Source organism: Phyllobates terribilis, unplaced genomic scaffold, assembly GCF_046119375.1.
Source record: "Phyllobates terribilis strain yellow unplaced genomic scaffold, ASM4611937v1 Scaffold_4__5_contigs__length_816908805, whole genome shotgun sequence".
Taxonomy (NCBI): Eukaryota; Metazoa; Chordata; class Amphibia; order Anura; family Dendrobatidae; genus Phyllobates; species Phyllobates terribilis.
This window is the reverse complement of record NW_027362764.1, coordinates 795,691,006-795,712,112: the sequence shown is the minus strand read 5'-3', so window position 1 is coordinate 795,712,112 and position 21,107 is coordinate 795,691,006.

Here is a 21,107-nt window from a genome sequence, read left to right as displayed (position 1 = left end):
GACACCAAAATATCTGTTTAAAAGAGTCTTGTGTAGGCCAGCGAAATAGAACTGTGGTTTGCAGTTCCACGGGTCAAATCTCTGTATTATCCTGCTTTTGGCATTTTTTACCGTAAACAAAACAGTAACAGTGTCTCCCTGACTGTTCAGACACCAATATATCTGATTAAAAGAGTCTGGTGTAGGCCAGAGAAATAGAACTGTGGTTTTGCAGTTCCACGGGTCAAATCTCTATTTATCCTGCTTTTGGCATTTTTTCCCGTAAAAAAAACAGTAATAGTGTCTTCGTGACTGTTTAGACAACAATATATATATTTAAAAGAGTCTGGTGTAGGCCAGAGAAATAGAACTGTGGTTTTGCAGTTCCACGGGTCAAATCTCTGTATTATCCTGCTTTTGACATTTTTTGCCGTAAAATAAACCGTAATAGTGTCTCCGTGTCTGTTCAGACACCAATATACCTGTTTAAAAGAGTCTGGTGTAGGCCAGAGAAATAGAACTGTGGTTTTGCAATTCCATGGGTCAAATCTCTGTATTATCCTGCTTTTGGCATTTTTTCTGTAAAAAAAAAACTTTAATAGTGTCTCCCTGACTGTTCAGACACAAATATAACTGTATAAAAGAGTCTGGTGTAGGCCAGAGAAAAAGAACTGTGGTTTTTCAGTTCCACGGGTCAAATCTCTATTTATCCTGCTTTTGGCATTTTTTGCGTAAAAAAAAACTGTAATAGTGTCTCCCTGACCGTTCAGACACCAGTAAATCTGTTTAAAAGAGTCTGGTATAGGCCAGAGAAATAAAACTGTGGTTTTGCAGTTCCACCGGTCAAATCTCTGTATTATCCTGCTTTTGGCATTTTTTGTCGTAAAAAAAAACTGTAATAGTGTCTCCCTGACTGTTCAGACACCAATATACTGTATCTGTTTAAAAGATTGTGGTGTAGGCCAGAGAAATAGAACTGTGGTTTTGCAGTTCCACGGGTCAAATCTCTATATTATCCTTCTTTTGACATTTTTCAGTAAAAAAAAAACTGCAGTAGTGTCTCCCTGACTGTTCAGACACAAATATATCTGTTTAAAAGTCTGGTGTAGGCTAGAGAAATAGAACTGTGGTATTGCAGTTCCACGGGTCTAATCTCTACTTATAATGCTTTTGGCATTTTTTGCGTAAAAAAAACAGTAATAGTGTCTCCCTGACTGTTCAGACACCAATATATCTGTTTAAAAGAGTCTGGTATAGGCCAGAAAAATAGAACTGTGGTTTTGCAGTTCCACGGGTCAAATCTCTATTTATCCTGCTTTTGGCATTTTTTGCGTAAAAAAAACTGTAATAGTGTCTCCCTGTCTGTTCAGACACCAATATTTCTGATTAAAAGAGTCTGGCGTAGGCCAGAGAAATAGAACTGTGGTTTTGCAGTTCCACGGGTCAAATCTCTGTATTATCCTGCTTTTGGCATTTTTTGCGTTAAAAAAAACAGTAATAGTGGCTTCCTGACTGTTTAGACAACAATATATATATTTAAAAGAGTCTGATGTAGGCCAGAGAAATAGAACTGTGGTTTTGCAGTTCCACCGGTCAAACCTCTGTATTATCCTGCTTTTGGCATTTTTTGCCGTAAAAAAAACCTGTAATAGTGTCTCCCTGACTGGTCAGACATCAGTAAATCTGTTTAAAAGAGTCTGGTGTAGGTCAGAGAAATAGAACTGTGGTTTTGCAGTTCCACGAGTCAAATCTCTGTATTATCCTGCTTTTGGCAGTTTTTGCCATAAAATAAAACAGTAATAGTGTCTCCCTGACTGTTCAGACACAAATATATCTGTTTAAAAGAATCTGGTGTAGGCCAGAGAAAAAGAACTGTGGTTTTTCAGTTCCACGGGTCAAATCTCTATTTATCCTGCTTTTGGCATTTTTTGCATAAAAAAAACTGTAATAGTGTCTCCCTGTCTGTTCAGACACCAATATATCTGTTTAAAAAAGTCTGGTGTAGGCCAGCGAAATAGAACTGTGGTTTTGCAATTCCATGGGTCAAATCTCTGTATTATCCTGCTTTTGGCATTTTTTCCATAAAAAAAATGGTAATAGTGTCTCCCTGACTGTTCAGACACAAATATAACTGTTTAAAAGAGTCTGGTGTAGGCCAGAGAAAAAGAACTGTGGTTTTTCAGTTCCACGGGTCAAATCTCTATTTATCCTGCTTTTGGCATTTTTGTGTAAAAAAAAACAGTAATAGTGTCTCCCTGACTGGTCAGACACCAGTAAATCTGTTTAAAAGAGTCTGGTGTAGGCCAGAGAAATAGAACTGTGGTTTTGCAGTTCCACGAGTCAAATCTCTGTATTATCCTGCTTTTGGCAGTTTTTGCCGTGAAATAAAACAGTAATAGTGTCTCCCTGACTGTTCAGACACAAATATATCTGTTTAAAAGAGTCTGGTGTAGGCCAGTGAAATAGAACTGTGGTTTTGCAGTTCCACAGGTCAAATCTCTATTTATCCTGCTTTTGGCATTTTTTGCGTAAAAAAAACTGTAATAGTGTCTCCCTGACTGTTCAGACACAAATATATCTGTTTAAAAGAATCTGGAGTAGGCCAGAGAAATAGAACTGTGGTATTGCAGATCCATGGGTCAAATCTCTGTATTATCCTGCTTTTGGCATTTTTTGCTGTAAAAAAAAACCTTAATAGTTTCTCCCTGACTGTTCAGACACCAATATATCTGTTTAAAAGAGTCTTGTGTAGGCCAGAGAAATAGAACTGTGGTTTTGCAGTTCCACGGGTCAAATCTCTGATTTATCCAGCTTTTCGCATTTTTTGCGAAAAAATAAACTGTAATAGTGTCTCCCTGACTGTTCAGACACCAATATATCTGTTTAAAAGAGTCTGGTGTAGGCCAGAGAAATAGAATTGTGGTTTTGCAGTTCGACGGGTCAAATCTCTGTATTATACTGCTTTTGGCATTTTTTGCCGTAAAAAAAACTGTAATAGTGTCTCCCTGTCTATTCAGACACCAATATATCTGTTTAAAAGAGTCTGGTGTAGGCCAGAGAAATAGAACTGTGGTTTTGCAATTCCACGAGTCAAATCTCTGTATTATCCTGCTTTTGGCATTTTTTGCGTAAAAAAAAACTGTAATAGTGTCTCCCTGACTGTTCAGACACAAATATAACTGTTTAAAAGAGTCTGGTGTTGGCCAGAGGAAAAGAACTGTGGTTTTTCAGTTCCACGGGTCAAATCTCTATTTATCCTGCTTTTGTCATTTTTTGCGTAAAAAAAAACTGTAATAGTGTCTCCCTGACTGGTCAGACACCAGTAAATCTGTTAAAAAGAGTCTGGTGTAGGCCAGAGAAATAAAACTGTGGTATTGCAGTTCCATGGGTCTAATCTCTACTTATCCTGCTTTTGGCATTTCTTGCGTAAAAAAAGCTGTAATAGTGTCTCCCTGTCTGTTCCGACACCAATATTTCTGTTTAAAAGAGTCTGGTGTAGGCCAGAGAAATAGAACTGTGGTTTTGCAGTTCCACGGGTCAAATCTCTGTATTATCCTGCTTTTATCATTTTTTACCGTAAAAAAAAACAGTAATAGTGTCTCCCTGACTGCTCAGACACAAATATATCTGTTTAAAAGAATCTGGTGTAGGCCAGAGAAATAGAACTGTGGTTTTGCAGATCCATGGGTCAAATCTCTGTATTATCCTGCTTTTTTCCATTTTTTGCTGTAAAAAAATCCTTAATAATTTCTCCCTGACTGTTCAGACACAAATATATCTGTTTAAAAGAGTCTTGTGTAGGCCAGAGAAATAGAACTGTGGTTTTGCAGTTCCACGGGTCAAATCTCTGATTTATCCTGCTTTTCGCATTTTTTGCGTAAAAATAAACTGTAATAGTGTCTCCCTGACTGTTCAGACACCAATATATCTGTTTAAAAGAGTCTGGTGTAGGCCAGAGAAATAGAACTGTGGTTTTGCAGTTCCACTGGTCAAATCTCTATATTATCCTGCTTTTGGCATTTTTCAGTAAAAAAAACTGTAGTAGTGTCTCCCTTACTGTTCAGACACAAATATATCTGTGTAAAAGAGTCTGGTGTAGGCTAGAGAAATATAACTGTGGTATTGCAGTTCCACGGGTCTAATCTCTACTTATCCTGCTTTTGGCATTTTTTGCGTAAAAAAAACAGTAATAGTGTCTCCCTGACTGTTCAGACACAAATATATCTGTTTAAAAGAGTCTGGTGTAGGCCAGAGAAATATAGCTGTGGCTTTGCAGTTCCACGGGTCAAATCTCTGTATTATCCTGCTTTTGGCATTTTTTCAGTAAAAAAAAAACTGTAATAGTGTCTCTCTTACTCTTCAGACACAAATATATCTGTTTAAAAGAGTCTGGCATAGGCCAGAGAAATAAAACTGTGGTTTTGCAGTTCCACGGGTCAAATCTCTATTTATCCTGCTTTTGGCATTTTTTGCGTAAAAAAACCTGTAATAGTGTCTCACTGTCTGTTCAGACACCAATATATCTGTTTAAAAGAGTCTTGTGTAGGCCAGAGAAATAGAACTGTGGTTTGCAGTTCCACGGGTCAAATCTCTGTATTATCCTGCTTTTGGCATTTTTTACCGTAAACAAAACAGTAACAGTGTCTCCCTGACTGTTCAGACACCAATATATCTGATTAAAAGAGTCTGGTGTAGGCCAGAGAAATAGAACTGTGGTTTTGCAGTTCCACAGGTCAAATCTCTATTTATCCTGTTTTTGGCATTTTTTCCCGTAAAAAAAACAGTAATAGTGTCTTCGTGACTGTTTAGACAACAATATATATATTTAAAAGAGTCTGGTGTAGGCCAGAGAAATAGAACTGTGGTTTTGCAGTTCCACGGGTCAAATCTCTGTATTATCCTGCTTTTGACATTTTTTGCCGTAAAATAAACCGTAATAGTGTCTCCGTGTCTGTTCAGACACCAATATACCTGTTTAAAAGAGTCTGGTGTAGGCCAGAGAAATAGAACTGTGGTTTTGCAATTCCATGGGTCAATTCTCTGTATTATCCTGCTTTTGGCATTTTTTCTGTAAAAAAAAAACTTTAATAGTGTCTCCCTGACTGTTCAGACACAAATATAACTGTATAAAAGAGTCTGGTGTAGGCCAGAGAAAAGGAACTGTGGTTTTTCAGTTCCACGGGTCAAATCTCTATTTATCCTGCTTTTGGCATTTTTTGCGTAAAAAAAAACTGTAATAGTGTCTCCCTGACCGTTCAGACACCAGTAAATCTGTTTAAAAGAGTCTGGTATAGGCCAGAGAAATAAAACTGTGGTTTTGCAGTTCCACCGGTCAAATCTCTGTATTATCCTGCTTTTGGCATTTTTTGTCGTAATATAAAACTGTAATAGTGTCTCCCTAACTGTTCAGACACCAATATACTGTATCTGTTTAAAAGATTGTGGTGTAGGCCAGAGAAATAGAACTGTGGTTTTGCAGTTCCACGGGTCAAATCTCTATATTATCCTTCTTTTGACATTTTTCAGTAAAAAAAAAACTGCAGTAGTGTCTCCCTGACTGTTCAGACACAAATATATCTGTTTAAAAGTCTGGTGTAGGCTAGAGAAATAGAACTGTGGTATTGCAGTTCCACGGGTCTAATCTCTACTTATCCTGCTTTTGGCATTTTTTGCGTAAAAAAAACAGTAATAGTGTCTCCCTGACTGTTCAGACACCAATATATCTGTTTAAAAGAGTCTGGTATAGGCCAGAAAAATAGAACTGTGGTTTTGCAGTTCCACGGGTCAAATCTCTATTTATCCTGCTTTTGGCATTTTTTGCGTAAAAAAAACTGTAATAGTGTCTCCCTGTCTGTTCAGACACCAATATTTCTGATTAAAAGAGTCTGGCGTAGGCCAGAGAAATAGAACTGTGGTTTTGCAGTTCCACGGGTCAAATCTCTGTATTATCCTGCTTTTGGCATTTTTTGCGTTAAAAAAAACAGTAATAGTGTCTTCCTGACTGTTTAGACAACAATATATTTATTTAAAAGAGTCTGATGTAGGCCAGAGAAATAGAACTGTGGTTTTGTAGTTCCACCGGTCAAACCTCTGTATTATCCTGCTTTTGGCATTTTTTGCCGTAAAAAAAACCTGTAATAGTGTCTCCCTGACTGGTCAGACACCAGTAAATCTGTTTAAAAGAGTCTGGTGTAGGTCAGAGAAATAGAACTGTGGTTTTGCAGTTCCACGAGTCAAATCTCTGTATTATCCTGCTTTTGGCAGTTTTTGCCGTAAAATAAAACAGTAATAGTGTCTCCCTGACTGTTCAGACACAAATATATCTGTTTAAAAGAATCTGGTGTAGGCCAGAGAAAAAGAACTGTGGTTTTGCAGTTCCACTGGTCAAATCTCTATATTATCCTGCTTTTGGCATTTTTCAGTAAAAAAAACTGTAGTAGTGTCTCCCTTACTGTTCAGACACAAATATATCTGTGTAAAAGAGTCTGGTGTAGGCTAGAGAAATATAACTGTGGTATTGCAGTTCCACGGGTCTAATCTCTACTTATCCTGCTTTTGGCATTTTTTGCATAAAAAAAACAGTAATAGTGTCTCCCTGACTGTTCAGACACAAATATATCTGTTTAAAAGAGTCTGGTGTAGGCCAGAGAAATATAGCTGTGGCTTTGCAGTTCCACGGGTCAAATCTCTGTATTATCCTGCTTTTGGCATTTTTTGTCGTAAAAAAAAAACAGTAATAGTGTCTCCCTGACTGTTCAGACACAAATATATCTGTTTAAAAGTCTGGTGTAGGCCAGAGAAAAATAACAGTGGTTTTGCAGTTCCACGGGTCAAATCTCTGTATTATCCTGCTTTTGGCATTTTTTCAGTACAACAAAAACTGTAATAGTGTCTCTCTTACTCTTCAGACACAAATATATCTGTTTAAAAGAGTCTGGCATAGGCCAGAGAAATAAAACTGTGGTTTTGCAGTTCCACGGGTCAAATCTCTATTTATCCTGCTTTTGGCATTTTTTCCATAAAAAAACCTGTAATAGTGTCTCACTGTCTGTTTAGACACCAATATATCTGTTTAAAAGAGTCTTGTGTAGGCCAGAGAAATAGAACTGTGGTTTGCAGTTCCACGGGTCAAATCTCTGTATTATCCTGCTTTTGGCATTTTTTACCGTAAACAAAACAGTAACAGTGTCTCCCTGACTGTTCAGACACCAATATATCTGATTAAAAGCGTCTGGTGTAGGCCAGAGAAATAGAACTGTGGTTTTGCAGTTCCACGGGTCAAATCTCTATTTATCCTGCTTTTGGCATTTTTTCCCGTAAAAAAAACAGTAATAGTGTCTTCGTGACTGTTTAGACAACAATATATATATTTAAAAGAGTCTGGTGTAGGCCAGAGAAATAGAACTGTGGTTTTGCAGTTCCACGGGTCAAATCTCTGTATTATCCTGCTTTTGACATTTTTTGCCGTAAAATAAACCGTAATAGTGTCTCCGTGTCTGTTCAGACACCAATATACCTGTTTAAAAGAGTCTGGTGTAGGCCAGAGAAATAGAACTGTGGTTTTGCAATTCCATGGGTCAAATCTCTGTATTATCCTGCTTTTGGCATTTTTTCTGTAAAAAAAAAACTTTAATAGTGTCTCCCTGACTGTTCAGACACAAATATAACTGTATAAAAGAGTCTGGTGTAGGCCAGAGAAAAAGAACTGTGGTTTTTCAGTTCCACGGGTCAAATCTCTATTTATCCTGCTTTTGGCATTTTTTGCGTAAAAAAAAACTGTAATAGTGTCTTCCTGACCGTTCAGACACCAGTAAATCTGTTTAAAAGAGTCTGGTATAGGCCAGAGAAATAAAACTGTGGTTTTGCAGTTCCACCGGTCAAATCTCTGTATTATCCTGCTTTTGGCATTTTTTGTCGTAAAAAAAAACTGTAATAGTGTCTCCCTGACTGTTCAGACACCAATATACTGTATCTGTTTAAAAGATTGTGGTGTAGGCCAGAGAAATAGAACTGTGGTTTTGCAGTTCCACGGGTCAAATCTCTATATTATCCTTCTTTTGACATTTTTCAGTAAAAAAAAAACTGCAGTAGTGTCTCCCTGACTGTTCAGACACAAATATATCTGTTTAAAAGTCTGGTGTAGGCTAGAGAAATAGAACTGTGGTATTGCAGTTCCACGGGTCTAATCTCTACTTATCCTGCTTTTGGCATTTTTTGCGTAAAAAAACAGTAATAGTGTCTCCCTGACTGTTCAGACACCAATATATCTGTATAAAAGAGTCTGGTATAGGCCAGAAAAATAGAACTGTGGTTTTGCAGTTCCACGGGTCAAATCTCTATTTATCCTGCTTTTGGCATTTTTTGCGTAAAAAAAACTGTAATAGTGTCTCCCTGTCTGTTCAGACACCAATATTTCTGATTAAAACAGTCTGGCGTAGGCCAGAGAAATAGAACTGTGGTTTTGCAGTTCCACGGGTCAAATCTCTGTATTATCCTGCTTTTGGCATTTTTTGCGTTAAAAAAAACAGTAATAGTGTCTTCCTGACTGTTTAGACAACAATATATATATTTAAAAGAGTCTGATGTAGGCCAGAGAAATAGAACTGTGGTTTTGCAGTTCCACCGGTCAAACCTCTGTATTATCCTGCTTTTGGCATTTTTTGCCGTAAAAAAAACCTGTAATAGTGTCTCCCTGACTGGTCAGACACCAGTAAATCTGTTTAAAAGAGTCTGGTGTAGGTCAGAGAAATAGAACTGTGGTTTTGCAGTTCCACGAGTCAAATCTCTGTATTATCCTGCTTTTGGCAGTTTTTGCCGTAAAATAAAACAGTAATAGTGTCTCACTGACTGTTCAGACACAAATATATCTGTTTAAAAGAATCTGGTGTAGGCCAGAGAAAAAGAACTGTGGTTTTTCAGTTCCACGGGTCAAATCTCTATTTATCCTGCTTTTGGCATTTTTTGCGTAAAAAAAACTGTAATAGTGTCTCCCTGTCTGTTCAGACACCAATATATCTGTTTAAAAAAGTCTGGTGTAGGCCAGCGAAATAGAACTGTGGTTTTGCAATTCCATGGGTCAAATCTCTGTATTATCCTGCTTTTGGCATTTTTTCCATAAAAAAAATGGTAATAGTGTCTCCCTGACTGTTCAGACACAAATATAACTGTTTAAAAGAGTCTGGTGTAGGCCAGAGAAAAAGAACTGTGGTTTTTCAGTTCCACGGGTTAAATCTCTATTTATCCTGCTTTTGGCATTTTTGTGTAAAAAAAAACAGTAATAGTGTCTCCCTGACTGTTCAGACACAAATATATCTGTTTAAAAGAATCTGGTGTAGGCCAGAGAAATAGAACTGTGGTTTTGCAGTTCCACCGGTCAAACCTCTGTATTATCCTGCTTTTGGCATTTTTTGCCGTAAAAAAAACCTGTAATAGTGTCTCCCTGACTGGTCAGACACCAGTAAATCTGTTTAAAAGAGTCTGGTGTAGGTCAGAGAAATAGAACTGTGGTTTTGCAGTTCCACGAGTCAAATCTCTGTATTATCCTGCTTTTGGCAGTTTTTGCCATAAAATAAAACAGTAATAGTGTCTCCCTGACTGTTCAGACACAAATATATCTGTTTAAAAGAATCTGGTGTAGGCCAGAGAAAAAGAACTGTGGTTTTTCAGTTCCACGGGTCAAATCTCTATTTATCCTGCTTTTCGCATTTTTTGCGTAAAAATAAACTGTAATAGTGTCTCCCTGACTGTTCAGACACCAATATATCTGTTTAAAAGAGTCTGGTGTAGACCAGAGAAATAGAACTGTGGTTTTGCAGTTCCACTGGTCAAATCTCTATATTATCCTGCTTTTGGCATTTTTCAGTAAAAAAAACTGTAGTAGTGTCTCCCTTACTGTTCAGACACAAATATATCTGTTTAAAAGAGTCTGGTGTAGGCCAGAGAAATATAGCTGTGGCTTTGCAGTTCCACGGGTCAAATCTCTGTATTATCCTGCTTTTGGCATTTTTTGTCATAAAAAAAAAACAGTAATAGTGTCTCCCTGACTGTTCAGACACAAATATATCTGTTTAAAAGTCTGGTGTAGGCCAGAGAAAAATAACAGTGGTTTTGCAGTTCCACGGGTCAAATCTCTGTATTATCCTGCTTTTGGCATTTTTTCAGTAAAAAAAAAACTGTAATAGTGTCTCTCTTACTCTTCAGACACAAATATATCTGTTTAAAAGAGTCTGGCATAGGCCAGAGAAATAAAACTGTGGTTTTGCAGTTCCACGGGTCAAATCTCTATTTATCCTGCTTTTGGCATTTTTTGCGTAAAAAAACCTGTAATAGTGTCTCACTGTCTGTTCAGACACCAATATATCTGTTTAAAAGAGTCTTGTGTAGGCCAGAGAAATAGAACTGTGGTTTGCAGTTCCACGGGTCAAATCTCTGTATTATCCTGCTTTTGGCATTTTTTACCGTAAACAAAACAGTAACAGTGTCTCCCTGACTGTTCAGACACCAATATATCTGATTAAAAGAGTCTGGTGTAGGCCAGAGAAATAGAACTGTGGTTTTGCAGTTCCACGGGTCAAATCTCTATTTATCCTGCTTTTGGCATTTTTTGCCGTAAAAAAAACAGTAATAGTGTCTTCGTGACTGTTCAGACACCAATATACCTGTTTAAAAGAGTCTGGTGTAGGCCAGAGAAATAGAACTGTGGTTTTGCAATTCCATGGGTCAAATCTCTGTATTATCCTGCTTTTGGCATTTTTTCTGTAAAAAAAAAACTTTAATAGTGTCTCCCTGACTGTTCAGACACAAATATAACTGTATAAAAGAGTCTGGTGTAGGCCAGAGAAAAAGAACTGTGGTTTTTCAGTTCCACGGGTCAAATCTCTATTTATCCTGCTTTTGGCATTTTTTGCGTAAAAAAAAACTGGAATAGTGTCTCCCTGACCGTTCAGACACCAGTAAATCTGTTTAAAAGAGTCTGGTATAGGCCAGAGAAATAAAACTGTGGTTTTGCAGTTCCACAGGTCAAATCTCTGTATTATCCTGCTTTTGACATTTTTTGCCGTAAAATAAACCGTAATAGTGTCTCCGTGTCTGTTCAGACACCAATATACCTGTTTAAAAGAGTCTGGTGTAGGCCAGAGAAATAGAACTGTGGTTTTGCAATTCCATGGGTCAAATCTCTGTATTATCCTGCTTTTGGCATTTTTTCTGTAAAAAAAAAACTTTAATAGTGTCTCCCTGACTGTTCAGACACAGATATAACTGTATAAAAGAGTCTGGTGTAGGCCAGAGAAAAAGAACTGTGGTTTTTCAGTTCCACGGGTCAAATCTCTATTTATCCTGCTCTTGGCATTTTTTGCGTAAAAAAAAACTGTAATAGTGTCTCCCTGACCGTTCAGACACCAGTAAATCTGTTTAAAAGAGTCTGGTATAGGCCAGAGAAATAAAACTGTGGTTTTGCAGTTCCACCGGTCAAATCTCTGTATTATCCTGCTTTTGGCATTTTTTGTCGTAAAAAAAAACTGTAATAGTGTCTCCCTGACTGTTCAGACACCAATATACTGTATCTGTTTAAAAGATTGTGGTGTAGGCCAGAGAAATAGAACTGTGGTTTTGCAGTTCCACGGGTCAAATCTCTATATTATCCTTCTTTTGACATTTTTCAGTAAAAAAAAAACTGCAGTAGTGTCTCCCTGACTGTTCAGACACAAATATATCTGTTTAAAAGTCTGGTGTAGGCTAGAGAAATAGAACTGTGGTATTGCAGTTCCACGGGTCTAATCTCTACTTATCCTGCTTTTGGCATTTTTTGCGTAAAAAAAACATTAATAGTGCCTCCCTGACTGTTCAGACACCAATATATCTGTTTAAAAGAGTCTGGTATAGGCCAGAAAAATAGAACTGTGGTTTTGCAGTTCCACGGGTCAAATCTCTATTTATCCTGCTTTTGGCATTTTTTGCGTAAAAAAAACTGTAATAGTGTCTCCCTGTCTGTTCAGACACCAATATTTCTGATTAAAAGAGTCTGGCGTAGGCCAGAGAAATAGAACTGTGGTTTTGCAAATCCACGGGTCAAATCTCTGTATTATCCTGCTTTTGGCATTTTTTGCGTTAAAAAAAACAGTAATAGTGTCTTCCTGACTGTTTAGACAACAATATGTATATTTAAAAGAGTCTGATGTAGGCCAGAGAAATAGAACTGTGGTTTTGCAGTTCCACCGGTCAAACCTCTGTATTATCCTGCTTTTGGCATTTTTTGCCGTAAAAAAAACCTGTAATAGTGTCTCCCTGACTGTTCAGACACAAATATATCTGTTTAAAAGAATCTGGTGTAGGCCAGAGAAATAGAACTGTGGTTTTGCAGTTCCACCGGTCAAACCTCTGTATTATCCTGCTTTTGGCATTTTTTGCCGAAAAAAAAACCTGTAATAGTGTCTCCCTGACTGGTCAGACACCAGTAAATCTGTTTAAAAGAGTCTGGTGTACGTCAGAGAAATAGAACTGTGGTTTTGCAGTTCCACGAGTCAAATCTCTGTATTATCCTGCTTTTGGCAGTTTTTGCCGTAAAATAAAACAGTAATAGTGTCTCCCTGGCTGTTCAGACACAAATATATCTGTTTAAAAGAATCTGGTGTAGGCCAGAGAAAAAGAACTGTGGTTTTTCAGTTCCACGGGTCAAATCTCTATTTATCCTGCTTTTGGCATTTTTTGCGTAAAAAAAAACTGTAGTAGTGTCTCCCTGTCTGTTCAGACACCAATATATCTGTTTAAAAAAGTCTGGTGTAGGCCAGCGAAATAGAACTGTGGTTTTGCAATTCCATGGGTCAAATCTCTGTATTATCCTGCTTTTGGCATTTTTTCCATAAAAAAAATGGTAATAGTGTTTCCCTGACTGTTCAGACACAAATATAACTGTTTAAAAGAGTCTGGTGTAGGCCAGAGAAAAAGAACTGTGGTTTTTCAGTTCCACGGGTCAAATCTCTATTTATCCTGCTTTTGGCATTTTTGTGTAAAAAAAAACAGTAATAGTGTCTCCCTGACTGGTCAGACACCAGTAAATCTGTTTAAAAGAGTCTGGTGTAGGCCAGAGAAATAGAACTGTGGTTTTGCAGTTCCACGAGTCAAATCTCTGTATTATCCTGCTTTTGGCAGTTTTTGCCGTGAAATAAAACAGTAATAGTGTCTCCCTGACTGTTCAGACACAAATATATCTGTTTAAAAGAGTCTGGTGTAGGCCAGAGAAATAGAACTGTGGTTTTGCAGTTCCACAGGTCAAATCTCTATTTATCCTGCTTTTGGCATTTTTTGCGTAAAAAAAACTGTAATAGTGTCTCCCTGACTGTTCAGACACAAATATATCTGTTTAAAAGAATCTGGTGTAGGCCAGAGAAATAGAACTGTGGTATTGCAGATCCATGGGTCAAATCTCTGTATTATCCTGCTTTTGGCATTTTTTGCTGTAAAAAAAACCCTTAATAGTTTCTCCCTGACTGTTCAGACACCAATATATCTGTTTAAAAGAGTCTTGTGTAGACCAGAGAAATAGAACTGTGGTTTTGCAGTTCCACGGGTCAAATCTCTGATTTATCCTGCTTTTCGCATTTTTTGCGAAAAAATAAACTGTAATAGTGTCTCCCTGACTGTTCAGACACCAATATATCTGTTTAAAAGAGTCTGGTGTAGGCCAGAGAAATAGAATTGTGGTTTTGCAGTTCCACTGGTCAAATCTCTATATTATCCTGCTTTTGGCATTTTTCAGTAAAAAAAACTGTAGTAGTGTCTCCCTTACTGTTCAGACACAAATATATCTGTGTAAAAGAGTCTGGTGTAGGCTAGAGAAATATAACTGTGGTATTGCAGTTCCACGGGTCTAATCTCTACTTATCCTGCTTTTGGCATTTTTTGCGTAAAAAAAAACAGTAATAGTGTCTCCCTGACTGTTCAGACACAAATATATCTGTTTAAAAGAGTCTGGTGTAGGTCAGAGAAATATAGCTGTGGCTTTGCAGTTCCACGGGTCAAATCTCTGTATTATCCTGCTTTTGGCATTTTTTGTCGTAAAAAAAATACAGTAATAGTGTCTCCCTGACTGTTCAGACACAAATATATCTGTTTAAAAGTCTGGTGTAGGCCAGAGAAAAATAACAGTGTTTTTGCAGTTCCACGGGTCAAATCTCTGTATTATCCTGCTTTTGGCATTTTTTCAGTAAAAAAAAAACTGTAATAGTGTCTCTCTTACTCTTCAGACACAAATATATCTGTTTAAAAGAGTCTGGCATAGGCCAGAGAAATAAAACTGTGGTTTTGCAGTTCCACGGGTCAAATCTCTATTTATCCTGCTTTTGGCATTTTTTGCGTAAAAAAACCTGTAATAGTGTCTCACTGTCTGTTCAGACACCAATATATCTGTTTAAAAGAGTCTTGTGCAGGCCAGAGAAATAGAACTGTGGTTTGCAGTTCCACGGGTCAAATCTCTGTATTATCCTGCTTTTGGCATTTTTTACCGTAAACAAAACAGTAACAGTGTCTCCCTGACTGTTCAGACACCAATATATCTGATTAAAAGAGTCTGATGTAGGCCAGAGAAATAGAACTGTGGTTTTGCAGTTCCACAGGTCAAATCTCTATTTATCCTGCTTTTGGCATTTTTTGCGTAAAAAAAACTGTAATAGTGTCTCCCTGACTGTTCAGACACAAATATATCTGTTTAAAAGAATCTGGTGTAGGCCAGAGAAATAGAACTGTGGTATTGCAGATCCATGGGTCAAATCTCTGTATTATCCTGCTTTTGGCATTTTTTGCTGTAAAAAAAACCCTTAATAGTTTCTCCCTGACTGTTCAGACACCAATATATCTGTTTAAAAGAGTCTTGTGTAGACCAGAGAAATAGAACTGTGGTTTTGCAGTTCCACGGGTCAAATCTCTGATTTATCCTGCTTTTCGCATTTTTTGCGAAAAAATAAACTGTAATAGTGTCTCCCTGACTGTTCAGACACCAATATATCTGTTTAAAAGAGTCTGGTGTAGGCCAGAGAAATAGAATTGTGGTTTTGCAGTTCCACTGGTCAAATCTCTATATTATCCTGCTTTTGGCATTTTTCAGTAAAAAAAACTGTAGTAGTGTCTCCCTTACTGTTCAGACACAAATATATCTGTGTAAAAGAGTCTGGTGTAGGCTAGAGAAATATAACTGTGGTATTGCAGTTCCACGGGTCTAATCTCTACTTATCCTGCTTTTGGCATTTTTTGCGTAAAAAAAAACAGTAATAGTGTCTCCCTGACTGTTCAGACACAAATATATCTGTTTAAAAGAGTCTGGTGTAGGTCAGAGAAATATAGCTGTGGCTTTGCAGTTCCACGGGTCAAATCTCTGTATTATCCTGCTTTTGGCATTTTTTGTCGTAAAAAAAATACAGTAATAGTGTCTCCCTGACTGTTCAGACACAAATATATCTGTTTAAAAGTCTGGTGTAGGCCAGAGAAAAATAACAGTGTTTTTGCAGTTCCACGGGTCAAATCTCTGTATTATCCTGCTTTTGGCATTTTTTCAGTAAAAAAAAAACTGTAATAGTGTCTCTCTTACTCTTCAGACACAAATATATCTGTTTAAAAGAGTCTGGCATAGGCCAGAGAAATAAAACTGTGGTTTTGCAGTTCCACGGGTCAAATCTCTATTTATCCTGCTTTTGGCATTTTTTGCGTAAAAAAACCTGTAATAGTGTCTCACTGTCTGTTCAGACACCAATATATCTGTTTAAAAGAGTCTTGTGCAGGCCAGAGAAATAGAACTGTGGTTTGCAGTTCCACGGGTCAAATCTCTGTATTATCCTGCTTTTGGCATTTTTTACCGTAAACAAAACAGTAACAGTGTCTCCCTGACTGTTCAGACACCAATATATCTGATTAAAAGAGTCTGATGTAGGCCAGAGAAATAGAACTGTAGTTTTGCAGTTCCACGGGTCAAATCTCTATTTATCCTGCTTTTGGCATTTTTTGCCGTAAAAAAAACAGTAATAGTGTCTTCGTGACTGTTTAGACAACAATATATATATTTAAAAGAGTCTGGTGTAGGCCAGAGAAATAGAACTGTGGTTTTGCAGTTCCACGGGTCAAATCTCTGTATTATCCTGCTTTTGACATTTTTTGCCGTAAAATAAACCGTAATAGTGTCTCTGTGTCTGTTCAGACACCAATATACCTGTTTAAAAGAGTCTGGTGTAGGCCAGAGAAATAGAACTGTGGTTTTGCAATTCCATGGGTCAAATCTCTGTATGATCCTGCTTTTTGCATTTTTTCTGTAAAAAAAAAACTTTAATAGTGTCTCCCTGACTGTTCAGACACAAATATAACTGTATAAAAGAGTCTGGTGTAGGCCAGAGAAAAAGAACTGTGGTTTTTCAGTTCCACGGGTCAAATCTCTATTTATCCTGCTTTTGGCATTTTTTGCGTAAAAAAAAACTGTAATAGTGTCTCCCTGACCGTTCAGACACCAGTAAATCTGTTTAAAAGAGTCTGGTATAGGCCAGAGAAATAAAACTGTGGTTTTGCAGTTCCACCGGTCAAATCTCTGTATTATCCTGCTTTTGGCATTTTTTGTCGTAAAAAAAACTGTAATAGTGTCTCCCTGACTGTTCAGACACCAATATACTGTATCTGTTTAAAAGATTGTGGTGTAGGCCAGAGAAATAGAACTGTGGTTTTGCAGTTCCACGGGTCAAATCTCTATATTATCCTTCTTTTGACATTTTTCAGTAAAAAAAAACTGCAGTAGTGTCTACCTGACTGTTCAGACACAAATATATCTGTTTAAAAGTCTGGTGTAGGCTAGAGAAATAGAACTGTGGTATTGCAGTTCCACGGGTCTAATCTCTACTTATCCTGCTTTTGGCATTTTTTGCATAAAAAAAACAGTAATAGTGTCTCCCTGACTGTTCAGACACCAATATATCTGTTTAAAAGAGTCTGGTATAGGCCAGAAAAATAGAACTGTGGTTTTGCAGTTCCACGGGTCAAATCTCTATTTATCCTGCTTTTGGCATTTTTTGCGTAAAAAAAACTGTAATAGTGTCTCCCTGTCTGTTCAGACAACAAAATTTCAGATTAAAAGAGTCTGGCGTAGGCCAGAGAAATAGAACTGTGGTTTTGCAGTTCCACGGGTCAAATCTCTGTATTATCCTGCTTTTGGCATTTTTTGCGTTTAAAAAAACAGTAATAGTGTCTTCCTGACTGTTTAGACAACAATATATATATTTAAAAGAGTCTGATGTAGGCCAGAGAAATAGAACTGTTGTTTTGCAGTTCCACCGGTCAAACCTCTGTATTATCCTGCTTTTGGCATTTTTTGCCGTAAAAAAAACTTGTAATAGTGTCTCCCTGACTGGTCAGACACCAGTAAATCTGTTTAAAAGAGTCTGGTGTAGGTCAGAGAAATAGAACTGTGGTTTTGCAGTTCCACGAGTCAAATCTCTGTATTATCCTGCTTTTGGCAGTTTTTGCCGTAAAATAAAACAGTAATAGTGTCTCCCTGACTGTTCAAACACAAATATATCTGTTTAAAAAAGTCTGGTGTAGGCCAGCGAAATAGAACTGTGGTTTTGCAATTCCATGGGTCAAATCTCTGTATTATCCTGCTTTTGGCATTTTTTCCATAAAAAAAATGGTAATAGTGTCTCCCTGACTGTTCAGACACAAATATAACTGTTTAAAAGAGTCTGGTGTAGGCCAGAGAAATAGAACTGTGGTTTTGCAGTTCCACAAGTCAAATCTCTGTATTATCCTGCTTTTGGCAGTTTTTGCCGTGAAATAAAACAGTAATAGTGTCTCCCTGACTGTTCAGACACAAATATATCTGTTTAAAAGAGTCTGGTGTAGGCCAGAGAAATAGAACTGTGGTTTTGCAGTTCCACAGGTCAAATCTCTATTTATCCTGCTTTTGGCATTTTTTGCGTAAAAAAAACTGTAATAGTGTCTCCCTGACTGTTCAGACACAAATATATCTGTTTAAAAGAATCTGGTGTAGGCCAGAGAAATAGAACTGTGGTATTGCAGATCCATGGGTCAAATCTCTGTATTATCCTGCTTTTGGCATTTTTTGCTGTAAAAAAAACCCTTAATAGTTTCTCCCTGACTGTTCAGACACCAATATATCTGTTTAAAAGAGTCTTGTGTAGGCCAGAGAAATAGAACTGTGGTTTTGCAGTTCCACGGGTCAAATCTCTGATTTATCCTGCTTTTCGCATTTTTTGCGAAAAAATAAACTGTAATAGTGTCTCCCTGACTGTTCAGACACCAATATATCTGTTTAAAAGAGTCTTGTGTAGGCCAGAGACATAGAACTGTGGTTTTGCAGTTCCACGGGTCAAATCTCTATATTATCCTGCTTTTGGCATTTTTCAGTAAAAAAAACTGTAGTAGTGTCTCCCTTACTGTTCAGACACAAATATATCTGTTTACCTAGCAATGTGAACTGAGGTCTAAGATGGTAGACATGCAAGAAATAGGAGCATGTTCACACTAGCAAAAAGAAGCAAAACCTACAAAAGACAAAAATATATCTCATACCCTACCATCATTATATATAAATGTAAAGCAAAGTTGCATAATAAATATAGGGTACTTAGTGAACTATTTTTGATCAAAAAAAGTATACAAGCCGTCCCACCAGCGGCAAGGTAACCCTAAATTTGGACGGTACCTATACTGCCTATATTAAAAACCTTACTGTATATCAAAGTTGAAGTAATGCATATAAAAGGGTAGACAAATAGGACCGGGTCCCAACTCCAGACCACCTAGGCCCGTGGTAAGCTACATATATACTAATCAGCTCAACAAAGGGGATGCCACACCCTTAAATTGCACAGAATGCAAACAAGACAAAAAACCAAGCAATGTGAACTGAGGTCTAAGATGGTAGACATGCAAGAAATAGGAGCATGTTCACACTAGCAAAAAGAAGCAAAACCTACAAAAGACAAAAATATATCTCATACCCTACCATCATTATATATAAATGTAAAGCAAAGTTGCATAATAAATATAGGGTACTTAGTGAACTATTTTTGATCAAAAAAAGTGTATACCTGTTTAAAAGAGTCTGGTGTAGGCTAGAGAAATATAACTGTGGTATTGCAGTTCCACGGGTCTAATCTCTACTTATCCTGCTTTTGGCATTTTTTGCGTAAAAAAAACAGTAATAGTGTCTCCCTGACTGTTCAGACACAAACATATCTGGTTAAAAGAGTCTGGTGTAGGCCAGAGAAATAGAGCTGTGGTTTTGCAGTTCCACGGGTCAAATCTCTGTATTATCCTGCTTTTGGCATTTTTTGTCGTAAAAAAAAACAGTAATAGTGTCTCCCTGACTGTTCAGACACAAATATATCTGTTTAAAAGAGTCTGGTGTAGGCTAGAGAAATAGAACTGTGGTATTGCAGTTCCATGGGTCTAATCTCTACTTATCCTGCTTTTGGCATTTTTTGCGTAAAAAAAACTGTAATAGTGTCTCCCTGACTGTTCAGACACCAATATTTCTGTTTAAAAGAGTCTGGTGTAGGCCAGAGTAATAGAACTGTGGTTTTGCAGTTCCACGGGTCAAATCTCTGTATTATCCTGCTTTTGGCATTTTTTCAGTAAAAAAAAATCTGTAATAGTGTCTCTCTGACTCTTCAGACACAAATATATCTGTTTAAAAGAGTCTGGCATAGGCCAGATAAATAAAACTGTGGTTTTGCAGTTCCACGCGTCAAATCTCTATTTATCCTGCTTTTGGCATTTTTTGCGTAAAAAAACCTGTAATAGTGTCTCACTGTCTGTTCAGACACCAATATATCTGTTTAAAAGAGTCTTGTGTAGGCCAGAGAAATAGAACTGTGGTTTTGCAGTTCCACGGGTCAAATCTCTGTATTATCCTGCTTTTGGCATTTTTTACCGTAAACAAAGCATTAACAGTGTCTCCCTGACTGTTCAGACACCAATATATCTGATTAAAAGAGTCTGGTGTAGGCCAGAGAAATAGAACTGTGGTTTTGCAGTTCCACGGGTCAAATCTCTGTATTATCCTGCTTTTGGCATTTTTTCCGTAAAAAAAATGGTAATAATGTCTCCCTGACTGTTCAGACACAAATATAACTGTTTAAAAGAGTCTGGTGTAGGCCAGAGAAATAGAACTGTGGTTTTGCAGTTCCACAAGTCAAATCTCTGTATTATCCTGCTTTTGGCAGTTTTTGCCGTGAAATAAAACAGTAATAGTGTCTCCCTGACTGTTCAGACACAAATATATCTGTTTAAAAGAGTCTGGTGTAGGCCAGAGAAATAGAACTGTGGTTTTGCAGTTCCACAGGTCAAATCTCTATTTATCCTGCTTTTGGCATTTTTTGCGTAAAAAAAACTGTAATAGTGTCTCCCTGACTGTTCAGACACAAATATATCTGTTTAAAAGAATCTGGTGTAGGCCAGAGAAATAGAACTGTGGTATTGCAGATCCATGGGTCAAATCTCTGTATTATCCTGCTTTTGGCATTTTTTGCTGTAAAAAAAACCCTTAATAGTTTCTCCCTGACTGTTCAGACACCAATATATCTGTTTAAAAGAGTCTTGTGTAGGCCAGAGAAATAGAACTGTGGTTTTGCAGTTCCACGGGTCAAATCTCTGATTTATCCTGCTTTTCGCATTTTTTGCGAAAAAATAAACTGTAATAGTGTCTCTCTGACTGTTCAGACACCAATATATCTGTTTAAAAGAGTCTGGTGTAGGCCAGAGACATAGAACTGTGGTTTTGCAGTTCCACGGGTCAAATCTCTATATTATCCTGCTTTTGGCATTTTTCAGTAAAAAAAACTGTAGTAGTGTCTCCCTTACTGTTCAGACACAAATATATCTGTTTACCTAGCAATGTGAACTGAGGTCTAAGATGGTAGACATGCAAGAAATAGGAGCATGTTCACACTAGCAAAAAGAAGCAAAACCTACAAAAGACAAAAATATATCTCATACCCTACCATCATTATATATAAATGTAAAGCAAAGTTGCATAATAAATATAGGGTACTTAGTGAACTATTTTTGATCAAAAAAAGTATACAAGCCGTCCCACCAGCGGCAAGGTAACCCTAAATTGGGACGGTACCTATACT